Raw genomic sequence first — 9,381 nt, forward strand, 5'->3', positions numbered from 1 at the left:
CATTTTTTTAGTAATTGATGACATTGCAGCTCATTACTTAACGCATTATATACCTTTATTAGAATCTCAAAAGTACCGACTTTACAGTACCATTAAAAGTACCAGACAAAGAAACACGTTTCTCCAGCATCCAGATTCCTGAGGACTAGTCCACCGATATCTACCAATAGTAAGTTCATTATAATCCTTTTTCACCACAACAGCACATGTCAACATGGATATCAACGTTCTGTCCCTTAATGCACAAGGTTTGAACAACCCCGTCAAGTGTGCCTCTCTATGGAAGACAGCCCTTTCCCAAAAGCGTGACATTCTATGCGTCCAAGAGACTCACTTTCAAAACACATTGCCACAGTGTAACCACAGACAATTCCCACATATATTCCAAGCCAGTTATATCAAAAAACAAAGTGGAGTCATGATCACCATTCGGGACACTGTATCCTTCCAAGTACAGAACTGCATCATGGATCCAGAAGGGAGGTTCATATTACTGATCTGTACACTTAACAATGTTCCATACACCTTGGTCTTCATATACGCACCTAACCACATGAAGTTTCTTAAAAAAAAAACTCTTCGGTCAGCAACGAAAATCCAACAAGGCCACATGTTGATTTGTGGAGACTTTAATCTGGTTCCTAATACTGACATGGACTCCACAGCAGGGCACAAGCGTCATGCTTCCCCGTTGGATAAGTTTATTGCTACTAATGAATTGTATGATGTGTGGAGATGTTGTCACGCAAGTGAACGTGATTTCACTTTACTTTCGCCGCACCACAACACCAACTCACTAATTGACTTATTTTTGACTGGCAAATGGCTGTTACAGAGAATATCGCGATCCAACATTTACAACGCCACCTCGTCAGATCATGCCCCTATCAGCATCTCCATATCCGCCAATTCTCCACAACCTAACTCCTATATTTAGAGGGTTAACAACTATCTCCTCAACACTCCATGCTATTCTAATCCAATCAAACAACAACTAGAGGAATTCTTCCTACTAAATAAAACATCAGTATCTGGCCCACTGGTGGTGTGGAATGCTCATAAGGCTGTTATTAGAGGTGTATGCCTCCAAATGGGTGCTAGGGCAAAGAAAAAAAAGAACTCAAAAACTAGATGAACTCACAGCTGAAATATCAGCTGCTGAATCCTTGAATAAAAAATAACCCATCTCCTATCCTCCAATCTAAAATATTTAAATTAAATTAATTAAATTAAATTTCATAATCAACATTTTTAACTAGAATATATTTTTCTCATTTATATTGCAAAACTTAGGTGGTGATTAAATCCTACCAAAATATATCTCTATCTGTTTAAAAAAAAAAGATAATATTTAATTAGGGTACATTGTTGCATGGCTGAGTAATTGTAATTGAAAGTGTAATGCTGCGTACACATGATCACACATTGCGACTAGGGATGAGCTTCGTGTTCGAGTCGAACGTACGTTCAACTCGAACATTGGCTGTTCGGCGAATTCCGAACGTTTGGGCCGTTCGCGTCAATATTCGAGTGGCGCGCGCAGACCACAATGCACTGCGGTGGCGCAGTGCATTGCTGGCTCATGATTGGCCAAGCATGCACTGTGACCCTGCATGCTTGGCCAATCGTAGCGCCAGCAGCGAGGAGAGCCATGATTGGCCACAGGCATCCTGCCTGTGGCCAATCATAGCTCAGGCTGTGTAGTGCACGCCCCACACTATATAAGGCCGCCTTTGAGGCGGCCTCGTGTAGTGTGTTAGCATCTGAAGCAGTGGGTGTTCTGTGTACCTTCAACACAGTAGACACCGATCGTTTTTGGCTGATTTCCTATCTTGCTGCTGTGTAGTGGTTGTTGTCTGTGCCCTGACCGCAGTATACACCACGATATTCACCTCACCTATATAGCTAGTGATCTAGCTTTAACCACTTAACAACTGCCCATTGCCGATTAACGGCTTCAGGGCGGTTGTTTAACTGTGAGAGGCCGTTAATTAACGGCCTCCCAGAATTCTGCTCTCGCGCGCCCCCTGGGGCGCGCACTCGAGAGCATCCGTGACCGCCGGGTCCACAGGACCCGGCGCATCACGGATCACAGTAAACGGCCGCTCGTCGCGGCCGTTTACCACGTGATCGCTCCGTCAAATGACGGAGTGATCACTTGTAAACAAACCGGCGTCATGTTATGACGCCGGTTCCTCCCTCCCCTCTCTGTACCGATCGGTACAGCGGAGGGGAAAGAGATCGGTGTCAGCAGCGATGTGGGCTGCATCTGCAGTGCCCACATCGCTGCTCACCGAATTTAACCCCTCAATTCCCTGCCAATACTCTGCAATACCAGTGCATACTCTGCAGTACCCTGCCATTACTCTGCAGTACCCCGCCATTACTCTGCAGTACCCCGCCATTACTCTGCAGTGCAGTACCCTGCCATTACTCTGCAGTACCCTGCCATTACTCTGCAGTACCCCCCATTACTCTGCAGTACCCTGTCATTACTCTGCAGTACCCCCATTACTCTGCAGTACCCCCCAATACTCTGCAGTACCCCCCAATACTCTGCAGTACCCACCATTACTCTGCAGTACCCCGCCATTACTCTGCAGTGCAGTACCCTGCCATTACTCTGCAGTACCCTGCCATTACTCTGCAGTACCCCCCATTACTCTGCAGTACCCTGCCATTACTCTGCAGTACCCCCCATTACTCTGCAGTACCCCCCAATACTCTGCAGTACCCCCCAATACTCTGCAGTACCCGCCATTACTCTGCAGTACCCCGCCATTACTCTGCAGTGCAGTACCCTGCCATTACTCTGCAGTACCCTGCCATTACTCTGCAGTACCCCCCATTACTCTGCAGTAACCCCTATTACTCTGCAGTACCCTGCCATTACTCTGGAGTACCCCCCAATACTCTGCAGTACCCTGCTATTACTCTGTAGTACCCCGCCAATACCCCGCCAATACTCTGCAATACCCTGCCATAAATTGCCATACCCATCCATACTCGGAGATACCCAGCCATACTCGGTGATACCCTGAAATACCCAGCCATAGACGCCCCCCACCCCTCACCGCCCTCCGGTGCTTCTACCAACTCGCCAGTACGATCAAAGCCAGAATCTTTTTTTTATTTTTTATTTCAGGCTTCCCAGCCTAGAGGTGAGATGTGGGGTCATATTGACCCCCATATCTCACTGTAAAGAGGACCTGTCACCCCATATTCCTATTACAAGGGATGTTTACATTCCTTGTAATAGGAATAAAAGTGATCAAAAATATATTTTTGGGGAAAAAAATGTCAAACTAAAATAAATAGAGTAAAATGAACAATAAAAAAAATAAAATAAATTTAAAGCGCCCATGTCCCCATGTGCTCGCATGCAGAAGCGAACGCATGCGTAAGCCCCGCCCACATATGAAAACGGTGTTCAAACCACACATGTGAGGTATCGCCGAGAACGTTAGAGCGAGAGCAATAATTCTAGTCCTAGACCTCCTCTGCAACTCAAAACATGTAACCAGTAAAAAAAAATGTAAGCGTCGCCTATGGGGATTTTTTAAGTAGCGACGTTTGGCGCCATTCCACGGGCATGTGCAATTTTGAAGAGTGACATGTTTGATATCTATTTACTCAGCATAACTTCATCTTTCACTTTATGCAAACATTGGGCTAACTTTACTGTTTTTTTTTGTTTGTTTTTTAAGCACAAAACAGTTTTTTCCCCCCAAAAAACGCGTTTGAAAAATTGCTGTGCAAATACCGTGTGAGATAAAAATTTGCAACGACCACCATTGTATTCTCCAGGGTCTTTTGGTATGCATATGCTGTGTGTGTGAAATAACCTGATAATATGACAATTTTGTGGAAAAAAAAGGAAATAGGCCGTCAGTACTTCAGGTGTGATCAACTTTCAGATATTGGCACCATAGCTTGTGGACTCTATAACTTTCACAAAGACCAAATAATATCCACCAATTTGTACTTATTTTTACCAAAGATATGTAGTAGTATGAATTTTGGCCAAAATTTATGAAGAAAAAATTACTAATCTGCTAAATTTTATAACAGAAACGAAGAAAAATTCATTTTTTTCGCAGAATTTTCGGTCTTTTTTCTTTTATAGCACAAAAAATAAAAAACTGAGAGGTGATTAAATACCACCAAAAGAAAGCTCTATTTGTGTGAAAAAAAGGACAAACATTTCCTATAGGTCCAGTGTTGCATGACTGAGTAATTGTCATTCAAAATGTGAGGGCACCGAAAGCTGAAAATTGGTCTGGTTATTAAGGGTGTTTAAGAGCCCAGTGGTCAAGTGGTTAATAATAGAGCTTGCAGTCAGTAGTGTTAGGAGATAGTGCGTGCTGTCTGCGTGCTCTGTACCCAGTACATACCGCTATAATATAGGGCAGGCCCCTACTTTCAAACATCCAACTTACAAACATCTCCTACTTGCAAACGCAAGGAGACAGCAGCAAGTGAGATGAAAAAAGATGGACGACAAAACAAATTATACAGGGGTGATAACCCTTCCCTATGTTTTCCAAAAAGCTTAAAAATAGTTTGTTTGACTGGAGCTACACTTTAAAAATGTACCGTTTGAAAATTACAAACAGATTCAACTTAACACAACAAACCTACACAGTCCCTGTCTTGTTTGCACCGCCTGTATACTGCTGTTCTGAGTATATAGGGCCTGGGGGCCACACGCATTTCCTTTTTTTAATATGGGTACGGGGTTCCCCTTAATATGCGTACAAGAGGAGGGAGAGGAGGGAGGCTCAAATAAATGGGCATCCTGGGAAGAATTTAAACTGACCTGGAGATATGTGGAGGAAATTACACAATAAATTTCAGAAGAAAGCATTATTCTGTTAAAAAAATAACGGTCACTAAGAGGGAACCCACTAGCGGTTCTACAAGGTATGGGAGGGGCGGGCTGAGGGGGGGGGGGGGAGGGTGGGGAATATAAAGATTACATTGGTGTAGGTTTAATCTAATAATTTTTTCTTTTGGTATGGTATATATTGTATTTGTATGAATATGGTCCCTTTCCTTTTCATGCATGTATTTATATTGTTATGGAAAAAAAAACTTTGATATAAATAAAGATTTAAAAAAAAAAAAAAATATGCGTACAAGACCCAAATAGGCTGGTAATGGGCAGGGAGGGCTACCCATGCCATTTTTCTCAATGATTTTCAACCATATTGCAGGAACCAGATATAACATTAAAACCGCAAGCAGTTTTAAATGGTGTTATTTCCGTTTAATGTCATTTTGTGCAGGGACTGTTCTAAACACGGGAAACACGTGGCACTTCACAGGCATACTATAGACACCCCCCAGGCACCATATTTAAAGGAATATTTCACCTTTTTTTTTTCACTTTAATCGTCATTAAAATCAGTGCTCCCGCCAAAACGGCAGTTTTTAAAACTTTTTTTTGCAGTGACCCATGTCCCCTGAGGCAGGAGGCAGGTCCCCAAACCCTTTTTAGGACAATATCTTGCATATTAGCCGTTAAAATTAGCACTTTCCATTTCGAACGTTCGAGTCCCATAGACTTCAATGGGGTTCGAACGTTCGTAACGAACGCGGGGGTCGTTCGCAAGTTCTGGTGCAAACCGAACCGGGGGGTGTTCGGCTCATCCCTAATTGCGACAATAAAATCCATGTTTTTTTTTTCCGAGGGATGTTGGCTCAAACTTGTCTTGCATACACACGGTCACACAAATATTGTCAGAAATTCCGAACGTCAAGAACGCGGTGGCGTACAACACGTACGACGAGCAGAGAAAAATGAAGTTCAATAGCCAGTGCAGCTCTTCTGCTTGATTCCGAGCATGTGTAACATTTTGTGCATCGGAATTGTTTGCACACGATTGCAATTTCCGATGACGGATTTTGTTGTCGGAAAATTTGAGATCCAGCTCTCAAATTTTGTTTGTTGGAAATTCCGATGGAAAATTTCCAATTGAGCCTACACACGGTCAGAATTTCTGACAACAAGCCCGTCAAACATTTGTTGCTGGAAATTCTTATCGTGTGTACGCGGCATTACAGTGCTGAAAACTGAAAATGGCCTGGGCCAGAAAAAGTGGTGGTGGCTGCTGGTCAGATCCCTCAAGATGATTTCAACCCCACCCCCCTCCAATGTGCTCAGAATTAATATATCATCTATCTTGACGTTTTACATTTTAGCCCTAAAAATGTATAGATACCTTGCTATGTGTGACTTCAGGGAATCAGTGGCAGAAATATTTCCTCTATAACTGGAGTCAGACAATTCTGATATGAAAGCATCCGAACAGCCAAAGAACTAGCATTCTCCAAGGAGAGTTCAGCAATGGCAGCCTCCATTAGTGAGACCAGTGAATGTCTGTTTGTTGATCTCGTCTATCTATTAAGAACCTGGAAGTGATCTGTAAAATGTCACTTCGGGGGTTATGCTGCCACTGGGAAGAAGCTAATGGAGCGTGATCTGCATTCCATTCGTTTAATAGAGGGCAGCGGAGACATCAGGGGTATCATTAAAGGGAACCTGTCCAAAAAAAGTATCACATAGGGGACTCGTGTCCTCATGTGATAAAAAATAAAGTGTAAGAAAATAAAGTTAATTCTAAGCACTCTAACCCCTCACAATACATAAATATGAGCTCCCCCCCACCCCCATATACACACATATACAAAAATAAACACAGATGGGAAGGGTACTTGCACACTAAAGCTTTAATTGTTTTGCACATGTTATCAACACACATGCTGGAATGAGAACAATCATTTTAGGCCTGTTATCAGTTATCTGGTTTGAGGGAATCATGGGTGCAGTGCCAGGCTCCTGCAGACACGTCCTTCAGCTTTCTGCCCATACATCTGTACAGACTTTTTGTTAGAAAGCTGGAGGACTTGTGAATGGACAATGGGTGCACTGATCAGCACAATCACAGTCCATTGATACTACAATTCAGTCTGCCACGATGGAAGACAGGACTTGTAGTTTATCCATTCACAGATTCTTGTGAATGAATGACATGGCTGTGTGGGCGGAGATGATTTTACATGTGAATGTGGTTTTGGGGGAGAGGAACCCCCTACCCACTGGCATGGGGGGGGGGTGAGGGAACATGTGCTGGAACATTTTAAACCCTAAATACTGATGTGCCATGTAACATGTTCCAAAAGGTGAACTTAGTCTTTAAAGCATTTCCTATAGAAAACTAAAGTTTGTCACCATTTCAGAGGTGCTGGTCATTTTAAGGCTTGTCATACTGGATATCTATTTATTCAACGCAACCTCATCTTTTATATTTTACTAAATAATTGGGTAATATTTTACATTTGCATGGCCTAAAATGAACTTAGTGTATCTTTTACTGAAAACAAAAGACTACATTTACACTAATATAATGTGATAGAAAAAAGATGATACAGCGAGCATTGTTTCTCCAGGATCTCTGCTTTTGGAAAATATACTGTATACTGTTTAGGGGTTTTATATAACCTTCAGGCCTAAAATGATTTTTTTTTAACATGGGTGAAAAAATAAAAAAAACAGCTCCAGACGTGAAAGGGTTAAACACCTCTAAACTAAACATGAACCTAAACTGGGTGTAATTTTTGTAAACTTTCATTGGACGCTCTCACCTTATACTTTAGTGTGTGTGGATTTATTTCAGATTTTTTGTTATTTATTTTAAAAGATAAATCCATGTCATGTAATGCTTGAGCCAAAATGTAGACTGAGATATACACTCTATAGGATGTTTTCTCATCAGGATAAGATAAATCAAGTGGACGTGTCTCCAAACCGCAGTTCCTAAGAGGATATTGAGTTGTGAGTGGAATAAGGACATTTTTCATTTGGTTTTTGGAAGAACATCCACATTCAGTTATGAGAATATCCTCTATCAGGGGGTCATATGGGTGGCTGGATGGATAAATACTATAAAAATATTTGAGCAATCCCTTTATGTAGAGATGGGGGAACGTAAACACCAAGCTGCAGTTACTGAGAATAAAAAACATTTCACTCATTGACCAAGAATCTGGTAGAATAAATGTTTTCTCCGTGTAATAAGGGACATTATTATACAAAAACGAGTAATAAGTCAGACTAACTGAGCCACAAATAATAAGAACTTCCGTAGTTGAGGTCCGCAGCTCTGGAGGAATTTTATTATAATTCTTTACAGACACCAGGATCTTGAATTCAATACAAATTCCATGATTAGATAAATGTTTGCTGAGGTGTCGGATCTCCCTCTCTCCGTATTCATCATCAGATGTGAGGATCCCGACCCAGTTCCACTTCAACCTTTCCAGTAACTTTGCTATGGCCACATATTGCATCTCATCATCCGGAACTGTCCGGAAAAAGTTTGGATACATCTTTCTATTACTTAGTAAAGTATCTCTGGCTCCATAACTAATCTAGAAAGAAATAAAAAGTCTGTATAATTAATCTGGAACTCGTAATGGACAGAAGAAAACCTTAGTAAATTTTTTTTTTGTTTTTTGTTTTTTTTTAAGAGCAACAATCATGTCATCTGAGTCTTCTACGAGAGATTTCTAAGCAGATTTTAGTGGTGCCCTTTTTTTAATTATTGTTTATTTTTTTTTTCCATAATTTTTTTTTTATTAGCAATAGAAAGAAAAAACAGATACAGCAATGTAAAGTGTGAAATGAATGAACCGATAACGTGCGTATTCACGCTCTAAGGCCGCGTACACACGGGCGGACTGTCTGACGGACTTGGTCCGCTGAAACGTGTTTCAGCGGACCGTCCGCTCGTGTGTGGGCTTCAGCGGACTTTTTCAGCGGACAGTCTGGCGGACTAAGTCTTTCGGAATTTCCGTAATATTGTCCGTCCAACTTTGGTTTCAGCGGACAGTCCGCTCGTGAGTAGGCAAGTTGGACGGACTAAGTATGGCGCATGCTCAGAAAGGATTTACAGGGCGGAAGCGCTCGGTCTTGTAAAACTAGTGTTCGTATTGAAGCTAGCATATTCGTCATGCTGCTAATTTTGTGTTTTTTTAATATAGCCCGTTCTTTTCTTCTTCATAATGCAAGAAAAGTGAAGTAGCTTTGCTGCTTATATTCACACAGAGTTATCCCAAATGTTTTTATTCATCCTCATCCTATGATTAATATTCCAATTTTATAAAAATATAAAAAAAAAAAAATATATATATATATATATATATATATATATATATATATATATATATATATATATATATATATATATATATATATATATAAAATTATAGAATTTATATATTACTATACATTTTGGAACTACTATTGTCAGTTAAAAATTATTTATTTATTTATTTATTTATTTTTGTGGGGGGGGGGGGGGGGTTTGAAACAAGATG

The sequence above is a fragment of the Lithobates pipiens genome, unplaced genomic scaffold (genome assembly GCF_037356315.1).
Source record: "Lithobates pipiens isolate NorthernLeopardFrog02 unplaced genomic scaffold, aLitPip1_a1.2 Scaffold_6, whole genome shotgun sequence".
Lineage (NCBI taxonomy): Eukaryota > Metazoa > Chordata > Amphibia > Anura > Ranidae > Lithobates > Lithobates pipiens.